Source organism: Lepidochelys olivacea, assembly GCF_965140295.1.
Source record: "Lepidochelys olivacea isolate rLepOli2 genome assembly, chromosome: 5".
In the NCBI taxonomy this organism is placed as follows: domain Eukaryota; kingdom Metazoa; phylum Chordata; order Testudines; family Cheloniidae; genus Lepidochelys; species Lepidochelys olivacea.
Genome location: NC_140415.1, coordinates 63607859 through 63632702, shown reverse-complemented (window position 1 = coordinate 63632702; position 24844 = coordinate 63607859).

Genomic DNA, 24844 nt, shown 5'->3' with positions numbered 1-24844 from the left:
GACATTCTGTGATTGACATAACATATTTTCCCTTAACTGTTCACTTCTCATTCTAAGGCAACGATTAGCACTGTATATTAATTGGAGAGTGTCTTACATAAAGGGAATGATTTCTTGTTGGTATTTTAATAGTATCTACTGACATTTCAAGAATTAGCACTTACTCAGTGAGGAGGAGTATGTAAGTGCATACACATAGAGCTAAATTCTAGTAAGTGCAGCATGAGTTAGCAAAGGAGGGTCTCTCCCCAGATTCTTTGTGCTGCTTCTGAGAGGCCAACCATATTCCCAGTCCCGTCTGCCTTTAGCGCAGTGGTGAGGGAAGACTTAAACTAGCTTTCCAGAAACTCCAAAGTGAATGAGGAAGGGGGCCATGGCTCATACCCCTTCTTCACTGGCCAGCCAGGACACATGAGTCAACAGGTACACGCTACAAAGCTGCTAAAAGTGTAACAGTAGCCACTACTTTGGGTGCTCCTAGAGATACTGTGCTACACTGATACACAGTAAGAAGTCTTAAGGTTAGTAACAAGGATACTTTTCACTTCTATAGCCTTTCAAATACTACAGTGATTAGTGGATATACAGACAGAGCGCCTAGTGCTGAAGAATCTCAAAGTATTTAACATATGCTCATGAACTCAACCTCAAAGTACCACCCCGAGGTAGGTATCACTGCCATTTTAAAAATGGAGCTGGCAAGGCATAGGGAGAGTATTGACTTTCTCAAGATCACACAGGAAGCTTGTAATAAAGTTGGGGATAGAACCAAGGTTTCCTGATACCAAGACCTCTGCTTTTGCTATGAACGCATCCAGCCAATGTGATGTAGCAATCAGGGACACCCAAATCGTTCTTTGAGGTAGGGTCTTTTTTTACTGTTTGAATATTAGTAGTCTAATCCCTGTAAAGCATCCATCTGCAGTACTATCTAAATAATGGTAAGGCTATGATATTGTTTAGACACAGGGTGAAGGATAAGGGAAAGTTGAAGGCCAAACACACTGATATGTTTTGTCAGAGAAATTAACAGAGCCCTTTCTGTATGCTTGTCAGCTTTAAAAATGAGGGAAAGTGGTTTCCAGTATCAGCCATGGGAAAACAAAACATGTACAGGTTTATATCAGGGAAACAAAAAGTAACAATTTGGAAAGTGCAGCTTTTTGTTAATAAAGATGCCACATTAATCAGAAAAAGAGGTGATGGAAAAAAGATGGGCTAGAACTGAAACAGATGCGTTATCCGGCCACTAACAAAATAAACGGGTGATTCATTAATGCACCAGGCTACTTGGTGAAATGTTTAAGAGGGTTTTTTCCTCAATTATCTTTCTTAGAAATTCAGGCCATTGTTGAAGGCCACTCAGGAGTATCACTTATGTTGCCTGGTTTTGCAGGCTGAATCCACTGAACTGCAAGCAAATGTGTAGCCAATATACCACAGGTACCTGCCCCTTAAGCAGTGGGAAATATGATCAAGAGGGATCTGCTGACAATTTTGTGCCCAGAGTCCATTCATTCAATCTGAAGATACATTTCTTATGAACTTAAGTATTTTGTTTTACTATCAGCCTGATAATTATTTAAGCAGGTGATCATCTAGTGATAATACCAAAAAGATCAGGCTAGTTACCTGTATGATGGGAGTGGTGAGGCAGTGTGTGTGTGGGTATATATACACACACATGCACTGGTAATTACCAGTGCATGTAACTAATCACTCACGGACTGACAATTCATTTCAATGTTTAACTGTTGAGTTAAAAATCTTAAAATTTGGTTTACTCATTCATGAAACTATCCCAGATATGAAATCTGACTTTACCAAGAGAGGTCAGTAAAAGTTCTCTAGTCATTTTTTTAAAAATTGGATTTCAACCCTTCAAGTGCCCTTACATGTGTGCAAGTGGCATCAATTTACAAATTAATATTTACATATTAATTTATTTCAAGAGCTGTTCATATTGGAAACAGTCAGTTTGGGAAAATTAAGGTAATCAGAGGTCACCCATTTGTTTTTAAATAAGATCTTAGCCAAGAAAATTTCCATAAATACAATTTTTTAAAACCACAAGGTGGGTAGACGTTTTTAATGGTGTTAATGTCAATGTTACATTATGCCATCTAACAGCCTAGTCCAGCAAACATTTCTGCTATCATCCGGTGCTCCATGTAGGAAGTTCATGGCTCACATGCTGTCCCACCACTGACTTCAGTGGGGCTCCCCCCAAGTGCAGCAAGCAGAACTTATTGCGCGACTGGGGCCTGACACTTACCTGCTACACAATTCTATAGGATAGTGCAAAAGACATATCGCTGGGCTGCCTGTTAAATAATAGTATCCTGAATTATTTTTCAAGGCAAATGCACAATTGGTATAGCACTACTTTTCCACGCAGAGAACTGAGGACTTGAACTTGCACCATTGTAAAGTAGGGTATTTAGAAATCTTAAAATCAAACACATTTCCAGTCTTTTGTCTTCTATAGGTGGCCCTTGCTATCCCTAAGAAATGAATAGGTCTTACTGTGTTCTCCCAACCAGCTAGCTGAGTGGCCACCCATTCTTAGTGACTTATTTACTTTTACATAAAGTGCAGCTGTTTTGGTTTGTGATGTTCTTGGATCATTCCAACATCAATAATATTTTCTGTTCTATAATATAAAACTTTATTGAATCATCATGTTGGCTCAAGGCCTTATAGAGCATCAAGGATGGCAGTAGAATTAAATGGAAGGATGGCCCATTGACTGATTGAAAGGACAAAATATAACCTAACAGACAGGGATTACAAGATACTGTACAAGCCATCAGGTGGAAAAACAAACAAAAATTTCATGTTACTGATTTTTTTTAAAGCAATATATATTTTTTTCATTTCATATTTGTTTCCAAATCCTTAAAACTTTGGGTCTTGGAAACAGGATATTATAGTGATACATATTTCAGCGTGGGAACACTGTAATGCTAGGACACATTGGTCTATTTGTTTCCATCTATATTTAGTCTTTCATTTGCTTGGTTCAGCAAATTTTAGCTTTTCACCTGACCTGTGAACTATGACCTCTCACTTGACCTGTGATCTCATAAATTTTGGAAGCTCATACACAAATAAATAAATCAGCTGGAATAAGTTCTTCTGAATGAAGCTTGAGTGGAGCAGTTGCTGAGGAAGAAATACTCAGACTATTCGCCTGTGACACAATGCTAGCAAACAACTTCATGCTCCATGGACCTGTCCTTTATTCTTTCCTCTCATCCTAAAAAAACAAATCACATTAAGCTGAAATAATTGAGAGAACATTTATTCTTCACCAACAAAAAATTTCCTTGTCCAAGCCTCAGGCAAATTGTCACTGTGTCAAAACTTATGCCCATTGATATATTCTAATATTCAAATGTCCTCAAACAGAGAGTCATGGTGTCTGGGTTCTCAGCTGTCATTTGCTTGAGAACAGCAAAGGGTATTTTCAAAATATCTATTTATTATACTGGAAACACAATTATACTCCCACCCCCCCCCCCCAGGAAAGTAGGTCACAAAACCTACTCAAACAAATATTTCTCTGGATTGGGTGTAGGGGAAGTGGGCTGAAAAAATTCTCTCAGCTATAGTGGGTAGAATTTTGTACAGATCTCATGCCTCTTCGAACTGCCTATGATTCATTTGTTGAAATTGGAGCTTTTTATGGTTTTGGAAAACAGGACTGCCCCCTACCTGGTATCTGCAACTTGTTCCATGGTTTGAAATAATACAGACAGCTTCACCGAATAACACCTTTTCAATTAAAGGGACAATAGTTCCCTCCATAATGTAAATTTACAGGTAGCTATAGAGTTTATTTTACTCTTTAGAAATATCTCTCCGCCCCCCCAATGGTGATGGAATATTAGTTAACTTAGTGGGAAACTTCCATTTCATCAGGATGTTTCAGTGAAATTCCTAGACTTGCACCATCCAGTTTTGATTATAAAGTCCTCTGATTGCCCAGATGATAAGGGAGAAAATGATCAAGAAACAAGCACTGTATAATCCACAAGATAAGAAAAGTTCCACCATAAAGTATTCTTACAAGAAATCTGTCAGAAGAGGATTATATTTGTAATGATTTTCTTTTAATTTTAATATTTTTTCAGTGAGGTAATGTGATATTCATTCAGGTCTGAAAGTATTTTTAGTGATTCTCTTTGACTCTTTTGATTCATCTTCCAGGTTGCAAACAAGAGCTGCACTGATAATAAGTTGCCACTTACCTTGGCCAGCAGTGTGCACATTTTCTCAAGGTTACCTTGCCATCAGAAACAAATGGGAAATAGTTATTCTGTATGAAATCTGGACTGACAACTTGAGTTGTACTAATAGCAGATTAATTATCACAAAGAAAGATCTAACAGATTTCATAGTGACAGTAAAATCTGTCAAAAGCACATATAAAACATATGCACATGTGACTCACCCTCTCTCTCAAAGGGACTCAGGAAACTGCTGGGAACAGCTTTAGTGCAATAGGGTGTCTCAGGAGGGAGTCAGGAGAAGTAGATCTCTGACAGTAAGTCTGTAGATAGTCATGTGGACAAATCTAGAGATGAACACCCCCCAACTTAACCAAACATTTGCTTGCATAAATCTTGCCCTCTACAGAAACCAACTTGAACAAACCTATAAACGTAGAATCAAACACAATGACACTAATTGTTTTACCTTTTCCATGAACAAACATTTTTCCAAAGTAATTGTGGAGATAATCATTTTCATTACCAAAAGCTTGGGCACATTTATATAGGTCTAGATGTGCAAAAACATTATCTAGGTGAAACATCAAATTTACTATTTTGGATTCACAGTTAAGTGTAGGCAGGAGTCAGCATCATCATGTTCTGAGATGGACACTTGACAAAATTACTGGACTCAGTGACGGGCATTGGCGGGAGATGGGAGGGGGTTCCGGGCTGAGGCTGGGGTGTGGGAGGGGGTATGGGCTCTGGGCTGGGGAAAACGGGTTGGAGTACAATGGGTATGAGGGCTCTGACTGGGGTTGCAGACTCTGGGGTGGGGCTGGGAATGAGGGGTTTGGGGTGTAGTAGGGTGCTCCAGGCTGGGACCAAAGGGTTGGGAGGGGGACCAGGGCTGGGGCAGAGGGGTGGGGCATGGGGAAATGTGTGCGTGCAGACTCCATGCAACACTTACCTCAAGCAGCTCCCAGAAGCAGCAGCATGTCCACCCTCCACCTCCTATGTGGAGGCTTGGCCAAGTAGCTCTACACGCTGCCCCATCCACAGGCACCACCCCCGCAGCTTCCTTTCGCTGCAGTTCCCAGCCAATGAGCTGGGAGCCGCAGAGGCAGTGCGCAGAGCCACCTGGTCGTGTCTCCGCCAGCAACAGCAGGGACAGGGAGCCGCTTGTGGCCAGGCAGCTCTACAGGTTGCCTCCATCCCCCCTCCCGCAGTTCCTGGTCAATGGGCTGGGAGCTGCGGAGTTATCACTTTGGGAGGGGAGATGGAGGCAGTTTGCCTGCAGAGCTGCCTGGTGCCTGGCCGCACCTCCGCCAGCAACAGCAGGGACGGGGAGCTGCTTGTGGGGAACCGCCCAAAGTGAGCGCCCCCACAGACTTCAAAATTTTTACCACGGACACTTCTGTCAGTGTACGGACATGTTGCCAACCCCTGAGTGCAGGTGTGATGATGTGGCTAGAGTCTTCTGTGCCTATATTGTTGGGTATACACATCCATTGATTAGCACACAGTGTGGCATATATGATGAAAGTTTCTGTCTCAAGGCCATTACAGAGAACTGTGGCAGTCATCTGATCATGGAGAAGCTTTAGGACCTTAATACATTTTAGAGGACAGCCAAATCTGGCCAGCACCTTCCACAGGGCTTTGTGATTGGCAGTTCTTTCTTCCAGTCATACATTATCTTTGTTGTCCATCAGGGTGCGAACATGGGTCCACAGGGATGCAATTCCACAGGGATGCAGCTACTATCATGACTGAGCAGTCCTTCCTCTTTAGGATCCCCTCTGCTCACCCTGTATGGGAGGAGGTGCCCTAAACCTAGGCTGTTTCATACACTCCTGGATCACTGTGCCTGCGGTTGAAGCTATAAAAAGACAGTGACTTTTACTCCATGAAGTAAAGCCAGTAGCATGGCTTTAGGAAGGAAACTGCTTCCAATCCATACATTCTTAAAACATTATGGAGTTTTGCTATAGACTTCAATGAAGCTAGGATTTCACCCTTAGTGTTTGTTGGAACTCTTCTGCTTCACAAATATCAGCAACAAGGATGGATTTATCCACTCACCCTCTGTTCAGTTCCTTGCCTTTCAGTGTAAGATTTAGAATTTCTTTTCCAATTAATCATTGAAGAGACAGACAAGAACACCAAGTACTGGCTCTTGAAGCAGCTGTCAGCTTTAGTAAAATGAGTGCCATAGTTCACTTTTGCTTGCTCAGATGGGCTTGGGAAAGACAGTGAATCCATCATATTTCCACATACCTTGGCTCTTGCTCTGGTAGAATGCTAACTGATCATAATATTAATTGCACAAACTGGTACAAGAGAAGAAGTTCCTCCTAGCTTAGGGTGAAATGTTCTTTGTGTGTAGATGTGTTGTCAGGTTCACAGTTACTGAAATCCCCTTTAACCTCAGTTTCAGGGTGAAAAATGTCTCAAATTAGTTCAGGGCAGCAATTAGCCCTGACTGTCCATTATCGGGCATTTTCAATTTAGCAGTAGCTCCTTTTTGCATTCCAAAGGATCCTACCTTGAGATTCAATCCTGCACTATGGGAAGGGGGATGTGGAGCAGAGATGCACCTGCTGAAACATACATATTGCTTGTGGTTGGTGCAAATGCACCATAGTGAGTCTGCACCTGCACTTGTACCCTTTTCCACATGGGTGCTCAGCACCTAAAAGGAACATGTTGGTGGCTGGTGAATAGGTGTTCCTAGAGCAAGGGTGCTCAGCCTAATTCTGTTCAGTAGCCATGTGAGTGGCAAAACCAGGACCTTTGCTCTTAGCAGGAGTACAACCTGACTATGCCTCCTCACCAGTGATGGTAAGTAAAGTAGTCCTGAACGGAGTGGCCTTTTCTTTTCCTGTTACAAAGCATGATCAAGCCTTTGGGGAGGAAATTTCAGTACAAACATTGTACCACAAGTTTGATAAATTATATTTCTTCAAAAATTTAAGAAAACTAACCATGTAGAACTTTTAAAACACTTTGGTTTGACAGAAATAAATTGAAATTAAATTCTGTTTTGAGACAATTAACAGTGGGGTTTTTTAAACTCTGCCCATTAACAAGCTTTTACAATCATGACTGTAAGCAGTTTATCAAACACTCAGTTTTAAGCATCCAATTACTTTGAATTTATTTGTTGTTTTACTATTCAGTGTGATAACAAAAAGTTCATTTGATATTCGTGTGGCTGTCATGTGCATCCCCTTAAGAGTTCCATTTAAGTTCAGCATTCATTAAGGTTAGCTAATAGACACTTAAAATGAAATCTAACCCTGAAATAATGCTGAACTATAATGACTATGCACAGAAATGCATATGACACCCACTTGAATTTTAAATTAATTCGCTGTGATCAGAGTTTGCACCCTAAATAGCAATGGATGGGAGTAGGGAGGGAGGAAATAGAGAGACATTTGACATGGACACATTTGAATGCTTAATTCTGACTTTGGCAAAATATGAATAATTAGCCCACAGATTCTGAATTCTCTAAACACAAAGCCAGATTCCTTACATGTGTGGGAACATTTGATTCCTAGAGCTCCACTAGAACAGCATCTCTTGATAGTAGTAAGGCAATTTTTATGCATTTTTAGATGTACTTTTCTACAGGCAGTGAGAGGATCTATGCCTGAATGGCAGGCAACATTTAGTTTAAGGATAGATTTGCGTATGTCTCATTCATTTCAAACAATATGATTTTTACCTTCTTATTGTTTTGAGGACTAATGCATAGAAAAACAACAAGTCAACTAGAATTTGCAGCTTTCAAATCATGCAGAAGGATCCACATGTCCTGTGGAACAAAAAAAAAATACATTTCCAAATAGTGTGTGTTACAGAAGAGGCATTGTTAATATATACAGCAACCCTACAAAAATATAATTAAATAGTACAAAACTGCTTTTGTCCCCTGCTCCAGTGGAAGTATTTGACATCATAACTCTTGCTCTTATTGGTCTGGTAGTCCTGTGTTTCCTTCCTATTTGTTCTTTCTTTGTTCAATATAATTTATTCAGTCATAAGATGCACCTGGGTCATGAAACAGACAGGAGTGAGGAATGTTCATTGTGAGTAAAACAGTGACACCATTCAACTATATTGAAACATTCTTAGAAAGTTCTGCCTTAGTCTCTTACAAATACTAATGTCTGTGCAAAAATTCATGTGAAACCACAATGTACATGCAAATCAGGTTCAATTGCACCAAAGGACTTCCTTTATTAATAACTGTCTGTTTGCACATACACTGATTCAATTTGCATGAGCAAACAAGGTAACTGCATGCGCAATTGTAGAAAACATACTTAAATCCAGCTCAAAACATCAAGCTCGAGAAATGGGATTTATGATTCAATAAAACATTTCTAGCATTTACAGAAGGAAATGACATGGCAGATTGTACCATATCTAGTTATGTCAAAACATCATGTACCATATCTAGTTATGTCAAACCGTGCATAGTTTTTGATCTGTATATAGATGTTTTTACTTCTGTGAGTCACAAGACACATACAGACACATCCTCTGAGTATGAATTACTTGAAGACAAAAAAGGCTACAACAATTCTCATTGTTTACTAATACTCATTTACAAAACAGGTGGTAGTGTTCAGCAGGGGGATTAGAAAAAGGTGTTAATCAAATTCACAGTGCTTTTGCTGAAAAACAACAGGGAAATGCTAGTAAGTGTCTGGGATGCTGTGTGTTGTTAGGTGATTTTCAGCTTTGATTAATTATATTTCCAGGGAACATTTTTTAAATCCCATCCAGTAGATCAGAGCTACAGATCTTTGTGCAGTAGATTTCAATTAAGAACTAAACCTGCTTCAGTGCCCTCGGTTTAGTGGCAGCTACTGTCTGTAAATTTTTCACTTTTCCTAAAAAGAAAAGGAGTACTTGTGGCACCTTAGAGACTAACCAATTTATTTGAGCATAAGCTTTCGAAAGCTTATGCTCAAATAAATTGGTTAGTCTCTAAGGTGCCACAAGTACTCCTTTTCTTTTTGCGAATACAGACTAACACGGCTGTTACTCTGAAACCTGTCACTTTTTCTAATTTTTCAATGCCCACCATGTTCAATAGAATTCTTTTTTTAACAGCATCAGTATATTCTTATATTAGGAAGATCAATATGGGGATTTTAAACCTGAAAATGCCAGTGCCCATCCCATTGTATTAGTTCAGATGTCCCCTATGAAAAGGCAATCTACTGAGATCTGCAGGTCCCCTTAGTAATGACGCTATTTGGTTATTGTGCTCACAAACATATTCAAAGGATTAAGTATGTGGTTGTCTTCCTTCTCTTCTTATGCCCCCATTGTGGCAGCTGTTTTCTGGTAGGAGGGATAGTACTAACAGCCTTCATTCTTGCTATCCCTGAAGATGAAAAGCATAGTACAGTTGGCCTCATAGATCCTCTTTCAAACACCTGGCTTGAGTTCTCATAGCAAGGGAAAGGAAGACAGAAAGGCTGATCCCATTCTGTTTTCCCACCAAGGCCTCCAGAACATCAAACTCACAAGCTACATTTCCCATCCCATTACTTCTCCTGACACATTTAATCAGTGACTGACAGAAGATTCTGCCCCTGTCAGCATTAATTCACAAGAGCAGGAGACTTGAGAGTTGATGGCTTATAAATCCAGTTGTTTGTCTCCTGAACAAATACAGGACATGTGTATTCATGTTTAGAATTCAGGATGTAAGAGGAAAATCTGGGTAGATTGCCTTGTGAATATGAAATACTTGGCAGGCTGAAATAAGATGGAAGCAGGGAAGAAAAGGTGAATGGAACATAAGGTGATCAGAACTGGGCAATGAAAAATAATAATAAATATCAATAATACTTTGCATTTATATAGCATGCTTAATAAACCTAAAACCTCTTTCCTGTGGCAAGTAGAATAAATATTATTATCCCCATTTTGCAGATGAGAAAAATGAAGCACAGGAAGTTACTTGCCTAGGATCACACAGTAAAGCAGTAGCTGAATCAGGAATAAAACTCAGAAGCCTTGGTTCCTAGTCCTCTGCTCTAACTGCTATACAGCACTGCCTTCCCAATGTGGTCTAAAGAGAGATGCAAAACGTACACTCTTCTCTCAGTGCTAGTTGCTCACATATGTTGAGAGTCAGATAACAGCTATTCACTGCCTTCCCTTCTTCCTTTCCACCCCTGGTGTGTTCAGCAGCCTGTGTCTGATTTTAAAACAACATCAGGGAATTTTTTGTGTTAAGAAAAATGCACATCTTACTCCTATTAAAAAAAAATGGAACCCAGGAGAGACCAGAGCCTAAGTCAGCGAGAGTTTGAACATCACAAATGGTTTGAATAATTAAAATTTGGGTAGGATGACTTTTAGCAGTACATTGACCTAACTGTCATAAATATTTCAAGCTTCTTTTCTCTTCTTCTCTTCCGTTGCACCCCCAGGAAAAGCAAGCACAAATAAAATTTTATGACATGTTTATAAAACTAATATTGTAATTTTGTGGGCATGTGTATTTTTACGATGGTAACAACTGTAATAGTGACCATAAATTTAGTTGGTTGTCAATTATCTGTAAATAAAATTGTTAAAAAAAAGCCCATAATATAGTCTCAGTCCAAAAAGCAAAAACAATAAAAAGTAAAAGTCAAGTCAAAAGGCAAACTAATCACAGATGTATGGAAGGCCTCTCCATTAAAACCCCTGCCTATAAAGTAAGGTGAGGTGTTCCTTTCAAGGTCTGAATTTCTCCTCTCTATACAGTGTGCATTAGCTTTCTGAGGTTAGCCGAGGAAGCTACTTCTGAAATTTGTCTACTACCTTATGATTTAAAAGGCATTAAATCCTTGTCCTGAAGCATTTCGCTTAGTTGCTTTTTCTTGATACACATTAATAATCCATCGTCTATTATGCAAATGCGCACACAGGGTACATCTGTACTGGCTTTGTACGTTCCCCCGCCCCAGCCCCATTATGTGTAAACTATTGCTAAAGCCTCAACTTTTTCAGTTAAGGGAGATGGGGGAAAAAAATCTTCCTCACATTTTTATGAATAGCCAATAAATGTCAGCCTAATAGCACATAGACATAAAACCTTTGTACACAGAGCCATTCCATATAGCAGCAATTTCAGACTTGACTCTTATCTTGGCACCAGATGGAGCAGAGGTGCTTATTATAATTGGCACAGGGTACAATAGCATCACAGTTTAGAAAAGGATGGGGGTGGGGGGGGGGAGGAATAAGGGGAAGAAGAGTCCATTTCTTTTTTAAGTGGTGAAATTGTGGCAGTTCCCCTTTTCTTTAAGGCAGAGATCAGCTTGATGCACCTTCCTATACTCTTCCCTCCCACGTCCCCTTGTTTTTCTTACCTTTCTGCCTCCTGCAGTGAAAAGAGCAGTATGGAGCTTTCCTCCAGAGACCTTCCACCTCAAGCTGCCATATGGGTTTAATGTATAATGCATGAGAAGCAGCATGAGCTGCAGCTGATTCAAAGGAGGACACATAGAGTTTGGGCTCAGGAGGCATTCTTCAATAATAATTAGAAAACCAAACAGCATTTTACGGTTTTTCTAGTCATTTTGTTGCAGTTTAAAAATCCAGCCTCAAACACTTCCAGGGAGCAATGTATTTTTTTTTTTAATTTTGTAATCTTTTCAGTCCAAGTCCTGACCAAGTACATTTATTCCTGGCTGTTGTCTACATGTGCATTGTCTTCACATTCCTTGCTTTTATTTTGTCTTTACATTTCTAAGAACAGAGAGTGTTGTAGTCATCTTGTGACAGAAACATCTGTGCAGACTTTAATACACTACAGCTCAACCCACCCCAACCTTGTAAGTTTTCAGACAATACAAGATGATTTAGGGTTCAGCTTTTGATACTATTTTTCATGTTCTCTATTATGTATAATGCTATCACCATAACAAAAGCTATTATTATCCCTGAAGAAATGACATGAGCTGTTCTTCATTGTCTTTTCCCACTGCAGCGAAAACAACAGAAACCTACAATTAATTACGATTTCTTTGGACTTCTTTGTCACCAGTAGGAGTTCACAGTCAGATTCTAAGCTCCCAAGCATGGAATCGCCTACGGCTACCCAAATGTCATGCACTAGAGAGAGTTCACTGCAAGCAATCCTTGTAGGCACTCCTGTTGAACTGTCGTCCTCATGTAAAGCTCAAGATGGGATTTGTCATTTATTTGCAAATAAATAATAATAATAATAATAATAATTAATAAAATAATAAAATTAAATGGAAAATTATAGGGCCTTGAGTCTGGGGTGCATAGTGACGTTCAGGATAACAGTCACAGTAATCCTCTGGCATGACAAGATAGCAATGTGTAGTGGCCGCATATGGTTCGGGAGGACTTTGAAGCTTAGCTACCCATAGTTGTTCAGATATTCTCCTATGAGAAATGACACACAGACATCAGGTTACTTGGTGTGGTTAAGTAATTAGAAATAAAGAACCTAGAGGAAATTAGGGGCTTTACAGAGAAATACTGGGTAAAATTCTGGCTCATTGAATGGAAAATTTTGCCATGGAATTCAACGGAGCCAGGATTTTACCTACTGAGAGCTAATACACAGCTTCCTAGCATTGTTGCAAAAAAGAGGAATTCTGTTGTGATGACTCTGAGGTTTATTTACCTGATAAGTCTAGGTGACATTTGGTCCAGCTTATACCTAACAGGAAATGGAAACTACATCTTAGGTTGGTAGCTCTTTGGACAATACCTATTATTTATCTTATGCTTATAAGGTGCCCAGTCCAAGCTGCTTGAGGCCTCTAGGAACTAGAGCAGTAAGAATGAGAAATAATAAACAACAACAACATCCCAATGCTAAAATACCAGCAGGGAAAAACACCAACAATCAGCAGCAGTTCAGTGATATATTTGGGGAATTTTATATAAATGCAAAATAAAACAAAATAAATGTTCAGAGCCTGCAGTGAGTTTTCCAGGGGCAATTAGACCATCCTGTTTTAGGCAAATTCTAAGTGGCTCTCAACAGACTGCAGCCCTAGGATCAGTTCTGTCTAATAATTTTGGCAGACTCTCCTTCACCGGTTCCATAGTAATTCCTGTAGGCACTCTCAGTTTATCTTCTGATGGTGCTCTCTGACTCCTCACACCTCCATTTGTCCCTTAATTATGTTATTCGTAGGCTTGACTTGATGGAAAATGTTTACAACAGGGATTTGAACAGTGAGAACTCCTAGCGTAGAGCACCAGAAGGGAGAAATGCATTAGGGACAGCAACAAAAAAGAGAAAAGGAAATACTCTATAAAACAATCAAAAGAGCAACTGTCATATCCCTGGCATCTCTCCCCCAAATTCTCTGAGTTCTTAGAATAGCTATTGTCCTGTTATGGTTTGAACTTACTTCCCTTTCTAGAACATGCTTATATGACCAAAAGCTCTGAGAGCTCTGATTTGCTCCAGATCTCTTGCTGACTCACGGGTTTGGCTTGAAGGGTGCAGGCAGTGAACAAAAGGCAGAACCCTGTAACAGTAAGCTGAGTGCGTCTTACCAAGCTGCAGCACAACACAAAAATCCTACACTTAAATTCAGGGCATGTGAGTCCAGTCTGATGTAAAAGCCAGTACTCAGGCTGTCCTTCCCCGTGGGGATTCTCTGGACATAACTAAAGAGACTGCTGAAGCAGCATTCCCTGGGGTATCCACAAAAAGCCATCACAATATAGATGTGGATCAATAATACATTTGTCCCCTTTTCAAAAACAGCCTTTTCAGGAAGAGGCATCTTAAGAATAGGAAGACCCTGGCAGACCACAGCAGGAGTCCACTTCAATTGCCCACAAGAGTAAAAACTGTGCTCTGTGTCTCAGCAGTGAATCCTCTTCTCTCGGCAGAAAGGAAAAGCTTTCATGGACTGGAACAGACCCAAGGCATAGCAGGCAGTTTGTGTTGGGGAACCCATCATACACTTTGCCTTCTCCTTTGTGCCCTGGCAGGAGATAGTGTTGGCTGGAGCTAACTGGATAAGTGCAAGGCAGGGAAAGGAGACAGAGAGAGCTCCCTATGAGTTCTGGCTCTCTGTATTCCCTCCAAAACACATTCTGTGATGTCCTGCCTTTCATTTGCTGTCTTTTGTCCTAACCCACTCTCCCTGAGGAGTACTTAAGGGAGAGAAGCAACCAGCTGCAAGAGGAAAGGTTTCCACTTTAAGGAACACTTTGTTCCAGTGCAGAACTTAACACTCTAGAAAAGCCTTAGCTATGCAATGACTTTAACACAAATAAGAGACCAACTGTCAGTTACCTTCTGCTGCCACCTGCCTCTCTGTTGTGACCTCTGCAGGTCAGTCACTTAGTGATTGTCAGCTCTTTGTGATGTTCTGCTTTTAGCAAGTTAGGCAGAAACACTGTCCCACCACAAGTGATTTCAGCTCCTATCTAAGCACTTTAAATAACAAAGGCTCCTAATGTAGCCTAATTACCTCTATCTTTGAACAGTGGGGAGGAACCGGTTAAACCAGACTGGGGACCTTTAGGGAGCCTCCATACATCCTGGCAGGGATACCTGTCCCCACGCCTCTTACTTTCACAGGGATCTGGCATTTGATCCCCTGGCTTAACAAGGTCCTTTCAGCTGAGGGTGACCCCTCATTTGGGACAGGTTAAGCACAGTTCTGCTCCCCTTTAGTCATACCATAAAGACAACAAAATTAATAATATTTCACTACCCTTGCATTCTGTACTAAAGTTATTTGTAACCCAACACCAGCCAAAGTTGACAACTGTAAGCAACACAGCTCTATCAGCTGGATATCTTGGCAGAGTAGGTGTGTTCATGTAGTTTGCCCCTGAAGTCTCTCCCGCTCCCAGCTAGCTGTCAGGGAAGAACTCATTCAGACCCTGCTTACATGTAGTTGGAAGTAACTGTGTTCACTGTAAAGTTTCAATTTAGAACATTTAAGACAGTTCTGTTGCATAACACCATTTGGTATGACAATCTCTATTGGCTGTGGATTGACAATTGATGTTGAGCTCTTTCAATGCAAATAGTATAACATTAAAATAACCAAGAGAAAAGTGTGCAATTCTGGATTTTTCCTGCTTCCCTGTAGCAATCCTTAAAGGGAAAAAAGAAAGTGGGGCTAGAAGGGTAAGAGATACTTGGAATTTCCACTTTGGACATTGTTTTTGCAGATATTTCTGAAGGGTGAGGGATCCCATAGGTCCTTGTTACAGGTTGAAATAACTGCATTCGTATTCCCCCTCTGTGATACCTTTAGAGCACCAATTTAAGGTTTCCAGCTCTCAGCTATCACCTGACTCTGGGCAAAGGCCCTTATCCTACTCTCTTCTGACTGGTAAGTTTTAAGGCTGCACAGCTCCCTGCTTTACATTGTGATATCCCCAGCAAGCCAATCTGCTTAGAGGCCAGAGCCTGTGTTTTGCTTTCTCTTTGAGGGCTAGGAACATTGCATTGCGAGCAGCTACACGTCATAGCACAGCTCTTTCTAAGCAAGCTCATTTATTCTTTAGATTAAAGCATTACAGAGAAAACCTATAAAACCAATAAACAGACTTAAAACACATACTAAACATACCAGGAGTCAATATTTAGTCTTATGGAGCCCTGGTAGGCCGAAGTCTTTCCAACTGTTCTACAAAGGTTGGGGCCCCCAGTGGACAAAAAGTCCTGTCCATTTGCTGGATCAGAAAAAAGGCCACAAGTCAGTTCAAGCACATTCTGTTATACCCCAAACCCTATGTTTCACAGGCTTTGGAAATCTCCACCTGAACCAATAAATGCAACCTTCCTGGGGGGGCGGGGGGGAGGGATCTTCAGTGACTCACCTAAATCACCAACCACTATTGTTTTTCATTCCTGGAGGAGCTGTGCGTGATGCTACACCCCATATTCTTCATAGAAATAATGTTATGATATAAATATGGAATAACTAAAATATATTCTATGGGTCATGTAAGGTATCATTGGAAAGGTTATGATTTGCTGAATGTGATTATCCAATTTGTATAAATGTATCATTTCTCTATCTGAAGTTAGAGATATTGACTATGTAACAATTACAACTGTGTTTGTACTTGGGGGAATGCCCACCAGACAGTAGGCAATCAGCCTGAATGAGCCATTTAAGAAGGACAATAGAATTTTGAAGATACTAATCTCCCACCTTCCTGAGGAACTTTCTGGGAGGAACTGCAGGGTCATCTGATGATGGCATCTGGTATGGAGTACTACCTTGGACACTGCTGGTATTTTTCCACTGGAAATAGAGGATTCCTGCCTTATGTAAATCCTATTTAAGGCTGGGGAAGTGAGTCAATCGAGGCACTTTTCCATTGCCTCCCTGCCCAAGAAGGAAGACTGATGAAAGCACCTGAAGAGACAAAGGGCATGGCTACACTGGAAACTTCAAAGCGCTGTCGTGGGAGCGCTCTTATGGCAGCGCTTTGAAGTGCGAGTGTGGTCGCGTGCGAGTGCTGGGAGAGAGCTCTCCCAGCACTCCTGGTACTCCACCTCCATGAGGGGATTAGCTCTGAGCGCTGGGATCCTGTTTACACTAACGCTTTGAAGCACTCTGACTTGCTGTGCTCAGGGGGGTGATTTTTCACACCCCTGAGCCAGCAAGCTAGAGTGCTATAAAATGTAAGTGTAGCCAAGCCCAAAGGAACTAAACTGTGGAAAGGCAAGGGCTGAGTCCAAGCTGAGACAGGCATCTAATCTGTCAAGGGAAGTAACTGGAATTCTAAGCTGCAGAAACTCTGCAACCTGCAGAAACCAACATTTAGGGTGAGAAAATACATTTTGTAACCTGTTTCTTTAGTGAATTAAGTTTAGATTGCATGTTTGGTCTTATTTGCTCAGTAATCTGCTTTGTTCTGTTTGCTGTCCCTTATAATCACCTAAAATGTACCTTTTGTAGTTAATAAATTTATTTCTTGTTTATTTCAAAAAGCAGTTTGTGCAATTCGGGGGGGGGCGGGCAAAAAGCTGCAATTTTTATGAGGTACAGATTTCTCTATTCAGCGCAAGACAATATAATTTTGGGTTTACATCCCTAAAGGAGGGCACATAAGTGCTGGGTAAAGTCCCGAGCTGAATCCTCCCACACAGAGCTGATTTCAGTCTGTGTCTGCAGCTGGGTGTGGCCTTACCTGTGGGTGTACCAGAGAAGGCTTGAGGGCCTGGCCCAGCAAAGACAGGGTGAGGAAGCCCAGCCTGGTGGAACGGGCAGGCTCTGTGCAAGACCCAGCACAACAGATGGCATCTCGGACTGGAGGGTCCAACCTGTCACACTGTGGTAACCTTTCCCCATGGAATAGAACACAATCATTCATAAACCATTCACAACCACAATACAGTGTGGTCCCCAAAGATATGGTATGGGATAGCAATACCAGTCACAGTCCTTATTTTGTATATTAGGAAGCAGCCTGTTTAGCTCTGGAAAAGTAACTTTTAAGATAGCACTGGTCAGAATATTTATGACAACATTTAATTTAGTCAAAATATGCTGTTGCATCAAAGCTGAAACTTTGTGCAGAGAGGTTTCAGTTTCAATGAAGAGGTCACTGAAACATTTGGGGCTGAATGAGAGATAATGCAATGTGATGCAGTTAGACCCAAATTCAAGTCTCTGCTCTGGCTAAATCAGACGAAAAACTTGGCTCTGAATCAGGCAGAGCAGGGACTTTCATGTGGGTTTCCTGAATCCCAGACTACAAACAGACACCTGCACTCTGTCTCAGACATTTCAACACTTCTTTTCAAACCAAAATCTTGACGTATTTGTTTAGAAAATGGACATTTCAACACAAATCTGTTTTTGCAAAAATGTTCAGAAGATTTTGTTTTTGTTCCAACAGAATTAAAACAAATTGCAAAACCTTGAAAGTTGCCATGAAATGGAATTGTCATCTTCCAGTCAGCTCTGCTGTAGAGCCCACCACAGGAAACTGTCTAATACATAAACTACAGCAAAATTTGTGTTAATTCAAAATAAACTGAACATCTTTCCAATCCTGGTTTATATGCTTGAATTTCATTTACTCTCACTTATTTCATAGCTTTTGTCTCTATTTCCCCATCTTTTCTCTTATTACTTATGTTAATAGGCCAGATCTTCAGCTGATATTAAAAAGGTGAATCTTCTTTGACGTGAATGGAAATTACACCAATTTACACCACCTGCGAATTTGGTCCACTATATGTATAACACACACGTACATGAACACAATATATAGCAAATTATATTGTGATGGTGGGAGTCACCAGATGGCAATACTACACATAGCTTTACCTTAATGTACAAACACTCTTCCGTCTTGGGAGCAATAATGTGTTTAAATTTTGTGATGCTAGTTCTTTGGGGGGAAGCTTTTAAAGGCAGCAAGAGAGTTTCTTCTCTACCTTAGTATCTCTAACTAAAGTCAATTCTTGAGACAGAGTTGTTCCCTAGGAAGTAGGCACAGTGTTTTGGAAGAGATTCTTGAAAGAGGGGACTGCCCAAGTGTTGTCTGCTCACCTCTGTTTTAGGACTGGTGTTTAAAGTGCTACTAAAACAAGTTACATTAAGAAAGTACCCAGACTCCTCATCACTGATTTCTTCTCCAATGGGAAACTGATCTGCAAGGCCCCAGTGTCTAATACCACAGGGTAGAGAGATGTCATAATTTTGCCAATAACTTCAGATGTCTAGGCCCAAGAAGTACAAGAATTCTGATTCTGACTATGGGCAAAATTTGCTGAAAACTACAACAGTTCTTTCAAATAAGTTAAACTAATCACTACCTTATTCCTGCCATCTTTGAATAGGAGAAGATGCATTTTCTTGGACACCACTAGTACATAGCACATATTGTATACAGGTTTCGCTTGAATAATGACTTAATATCACTGTAGTGTAGAAATACAGTTGCATGATGATTTTGTCTGCTATAGAGTGAGTTTGGGACAGTGATGGTCTGAGGAGTCTGTGACCATGTCCTGCTTCACCTTGTGTAAGGGTTTGGGGTGGGGTTCAAGGCCAAAGTGTGGTTAGGATTCAGGCTTTGACTCTACTGTGCTGAATTCCTGAGACCTGTTACCCTCGAATAGTAGAGGTATATGAGATCAGTTGAGCTCTGATATTTTTTCAATCTTGAATGGTAGAACTATTTTTAGATCAGCCATTGTCCTGAATAAAAACTATTCACTAAAAATGTGTAAATTTGTGTCTGAAGTGTAAGTATTCACTATTCATTACATTAGTTTAAGTCAGCCAATCAGAGGCCTGAAAAATACCATGTGAGTTAGGTGGCCAACCACATATCATGAATTACAAAGCTCAAGGTGAACAGGTTGTGTAAAAGCAAACGTTAAATTGGTTTGTAGGAACTAAAGGTGTCCAATCTCTTCAGCCTGCAAACCAAATGTATTATTGAAAAAACATAACCAATATTTTAAGGGAAATTCTTCTTTCTGTTCTGCTGCCTTTGCCTCACTCAAGCAATGTAAAGGGAGTAGCAACTGGCCACTGTTGGGGAGTTCCCTCAGCAGTGACAGTGAACCAGTGGGTATACGCATGGCATAGCTGGCTCTTAAGTCTCCCTCCTTATAGCCTTTGGTACACCAATTTTATGCCCGTACAACTCCATTGACTTCAGAGGAGTTATACTGGCATAAAAACTGGTGTAACAAAGTGGAAAATCAGTGATTATTCAGGTGTTAGTCCTTTCTCAGAAAAAAACCCTTATTGGAGACAGAAGAGTTCAGATTTTGGGTCTTATTTCTGATTCACCCCCATGCAGCTGAGAATAGAGTTTGTCTTAACATTTAAAAATGTCACTGTGGTCTCCTCAACCATACATTATTTCAAAAGTTTTATTTTTAGTGTCTTAAATCAGTTTGATGAAATTTACATCTGTGATGGAAACATCATAAAATGGTAAAGTGAAGTAAGGCACTGCACTAGAGAAACTATAAAATGATAAATCATTCATAGTGCTTTCTACCAAACTAAACCTAAGAAAGGATAATTCAGAGCTGAAAGTGCTCAAACTATAGTGTAACCCCTTGGGGTTTGAGAGCATGGCCTCTTTAAATCTTTTTCTTATTGGGGAGGGGGAGCAGTGAGAGAAAGGGGGGAAGCTGGGGGGTGTGGCTCTGGAGCCCGGGGCGAGAAGGGCTGCAGCAGGGAGGCCCTGGACAAAGTGAAGGAGCGAGAACCTGACTGAAGCCTGGGAAGGACAGGGTGGTCTATGGGGGACACCCCAGGACAAGAGCCAGGAGAAACACAGTGCCAGGGGAGACAGGCCGGAGCTGAAGCCAGTATCGCTGCCGCCCGGAGCTGCATGTGGCGGTGAATACTGGGGCTTGTGACTCTGCATTGGGAATAAGGACGGAGGCTGTTAGCTAGTTAAGTGGGGAGGTGGTCGCTCTGTGTGGCTTTGCAGAGAGCGGCAGAAGAGGGCACCAGAGGGTTTTGTTGGGGAAAGTTTACTGGCGCTGAAGACGTCCAGGAGCATCCAAGACTCACCATTGAACTGGAACTTTGCTCAGTACTCCTGAACTCTGTGTGCAGACACATTGCTCAGTGTCTGCCCTGTCAGACTGTGCTACCACTGGGCCTGTGGGGGCCTTGCTTTGGAGGCAACCCTGTTTCACCGCTCCCCCTATATTTCCCCTTGTTGTTTTTCTCCTCTCATCCCTCTGTAAATAAATATCTCCCTTTGTTATATGCATTGTACTTTTCCTGTGGGTGTGTGTGTTCACTCTGGGGGGGTTTGGAACAGGTGCCCTTGGGGTGGAAGGAATTTTTCCAGCAGTATTCCTGCGCATGCTGTCTCTTGGCCAGAGCTGCCTGCAGAACAGACTCCATCTTGGCCATGAGGGCGCTAAAGTTACAATAGTGTTACAACTTTTTCTTACTTTTCATTATTTATAAAAATCCACTCCTGGCCATGTCTAAATGGCTTCTTTATCTGTCCACATGCTTCCTGATCTATCTGCTGCTTTTGACGTGATTAATTATTACATATTCCACACCTTCTTTTTGGTCATCCCTTGACTCTGTGCTCTCTTGGTTCATCTCCTAGTTTCCTGATATTCCTTCTGCATTTTTCCCATGTAATCTATCTCCTCTCCTCTCTTCTGAATTCCTCCAGATCTCTGCCTTCAGTCCTCTTTTCCCTTCATGTTCTCTGCCTGGCTAATCACATTTATACTCCCATGGGCTCAGCCATCATCTCTACATTGATGAATCACAAATATACCTCTCCATTCCCAACCTTTTACCCCTGAGCCAGTCCTGTATTTCCACCTTTCTCTCTAATATTTCTTGCTGAATGTTTTGCTACTACCACAAACAATATAACAAGACTATACAAAAGTTCTATGAAGAACCCCAAGGCCATCTGAAATTAGGGTGACATTGAGTTCTGCTAAGATCCACAAACAGCAGCTCTGGTCCATTGATATTTCGTCCACTGCAGCTTTCCTCCAAGGCACCCATCCTACAGGTTTCTGCAGTTGGTTGTGAAGAAACAGCAACTGAGTGGGGGATTAGGAAGTATCCGGCAGCGAGAGACATAGGAGTGGTTTCTTGAGCTCATGGAGAACCTAAAACTCCAAGAGGACCAGCAAATGTTGGCCCACATGAACTGAAACCTGAGAAGTTCACAAGGCCTCTTCAGTAGGTGAAATCCTTGCCCCATTAAATGTTAAAAATTGAACTTACTACTTTTATTTCTAAGTTATCTTCTCTTTCACCATTCACACCACCACCGTCTTTTTGATCATCAAAATTTAGAGCATCCTTGACCATTATTGCCTGACTTTCATTCAGGAAGTCCCCAAATCATGTCACTTCTTGCTCTAGAGCATCTCCAAAATTTCATCCCTTCCTCTACATCCATCTTGCTAAGAAAAAATATCTATGCTCTGATCATGCTTATCTGCCTTGCTCTATCTCTCTTCCTTCCAGTAAATCCTAATGAAAAAAATACTCATCTAGTATAATATTTGTATCTAAATAAGTTTTCTGTAGTACATATAAATGGTAACCATAGAATGAATAGCTCTTTGGTTGCTGCAAATAAATAGTACTACTCATAAATTATTGCAGCTTCACACAGGAGAAAATAAACCCCTCAAGGAAGTGCCCATTTTTCTGTTTGCCTTTGGACCCACAATAGAGCTGCTGAGAAAAAAAAAGGGGGAAATGTTTTCAACTTTTTCCTTTCTTAATTTTAAAAAAATCACCAATTGTATAGTTAAAAAAATGGGAACAAAATAATAAAAATGTTGTTGAATTTTTAATGTTTTCTCCCCAAATTTCAATATATTTTTGAAATCTCAGTTTCAAAAAGCACTACCTCACTTTATATGTCGAACACTGCTCCTGTCTCCTTTCACTTTCTATTCACTATCTCATCCTGTAGCCCTAAATGATGCTGAAGTAACATTTCTCCTGTCCTCGTCTCGCCCTTATCCCTCCGTCCTTTCTCTGATTTCAACCTTACTATAACAGTTAAACTTGGTGAGCTATTTGCAGCAAACAATGTATTCCATAAATTTAAACCCTTTTTTCTAGTTATGGACTATTTGTTACAAATAGGTTTTTTACAAATAGGTAATTTTAAATTATTCAATGAAAATCTCAAGCAAGCACATTTATGAATCTCTATTTCTGTAAAGTCTTTGTGCACTATTAACTGAGACTGTTGCTTTTGAATGTTTACTGCTTTGGAATTTGCAATTCATGCTGAGTGATTGGTCACCTAAGTCACATGGTATTGATTCTACTCCCTGATTGGATGGCTGGAATTTTTTATAAACACAACAACAGTCTGAATAAGTCACTTTTGGTGCAAACATTTGTTTGCATGAGTGTTCACAATACTTTCTCCTTCCACAGGAGTAGACATAAAGGGTGGTAAGGTTGACAAATGGATTATTGGGTCACCTGTCTGCAGTCTGTCCTATGATCAAAGGGTATGCACAGCTCCTGAAGTGCTACAAACCCTTTGATATGGGAGAACATTTCTTAGCTTCTCTCTGGTAGGGCATTGAGGGACATGTAGCCTGCAGAAGAGACTAAAGAGACGCTGCTGCCTCTCACTCCTGCCTAGCACAAGCCCAAGAGCACACGTATCTAATGAACTGTGGGTGTTGTTAAGGGTGAAGAGTCCTGCCACTGTGATGGGGCTGCACTGGCGGGCAGGGGTGGGAGTGGGATGCTGGGAAGCTCTGCCTGAATGAGGGAGTAAGAGGATGAAGTCTCTGCTTGGGGATGACAAAGGGAGGAGTAGATGAAGGGGAGAGTCCCTGTTACTTAGGGGAAGTCAAAAGGGGAGAAGGTTGAAAAGCTTGATTGAATGATGGGCAGGGGAAAAGACCCCTCCTGGGGACGAAGATTGGTAAGGAAAGTGGGGGCTTAAGCATAGGCGCCGACTCTGTGGGTGCTCTGAGGCTGGAGACCGACGGGGAAAAATTTGTGGGTGCTGTCCATCCACCAGCAGCCAAGCACCCCGCCCCACTCCCTTGTACCACCTCACCTCCTCCTTCACCTCCTCCTCTGAGCATGCCGCTTCCCTGCTCCTCTGCCTACCTCCCAGCGCTTGCCGCCACCAAACAGCTGTAGCACACTGCGGGAGGGAGGGGGGGAGGAGCGGGGACATGGCGCGCTCAGGGGAGGAGGTGGGGAAGGAGCGGTGTTGGGGCGGGGATTTTGGGGAAAGAGTCGGAATAGGTGCAGGGAGGGGTGGAGTTGGGTCAGGGATTTAGGGGAAGGGGTTGGAATGGGGGTGAGAGGGGGCGGGGCAAGGCTAGAGTCGGGGCGGGGCTGGGGGCAGAGGGGGGTCAAGCACTCACTGGTGCCAGTAGAAGTCAGCGCTGTTGAGCTTAAGGCTGTCCCAGAACATTTTCCCTGCTAGCAGCGGGGCGGGAGGGACTAGAAAGAAATGGGGTCTGCTGCGTGGAGGGGAAAGAGAAGGAGCCCATTGGTGCTAGGCTACTGTTGCCAACTCTTGTGATTTTATAATGAATGTTGAAATATTTGGTGTTTTTTTCTTAAAGTGCCAGCTCCTGGAATCCTGTGATTACATGAAAATCCCAACGCTTATTTTTAAAAAGTAAAGTTTCTATACCTCATGGTTGTGGGAAAGTTTGGAAAAAATGAACTGTAAAGCCTTTAAAAGCAGGAGGCAAATAAAAAGATCACACATTTGTTATTTTTAAATTTTCATGATTTTTAAGCTTTTGGTTGCTTTGGTTTGGTGATACTGCAGAATAGACACAGGAAGGAATTCTCCATCTGCAAGGGAAAGAGATAGATAGGCAGACAGGGTGTGTTAACAGTTCCTAGGAATCAAAGAAAGAGGGGATGGAATACAAGCCCCTTCAGGAAGACAGATGGAAGTGGAAGCCCTGTCACTCCTGAGAGGAGGAGTGGGGAGAAGAGAAAATAAAAAATAGCCCCCAAATCTATGAAGAAAAAGAGGGAGTGGAAGTTGCCATGGACCCCAAAAATAAGAGGGAGACAGAGGGCTGGAAACTATGCCAACTCCTCAAGGGGAAGAGAGAAAAGAAGTTTCAGGCAGCGGAGGGTACAGCA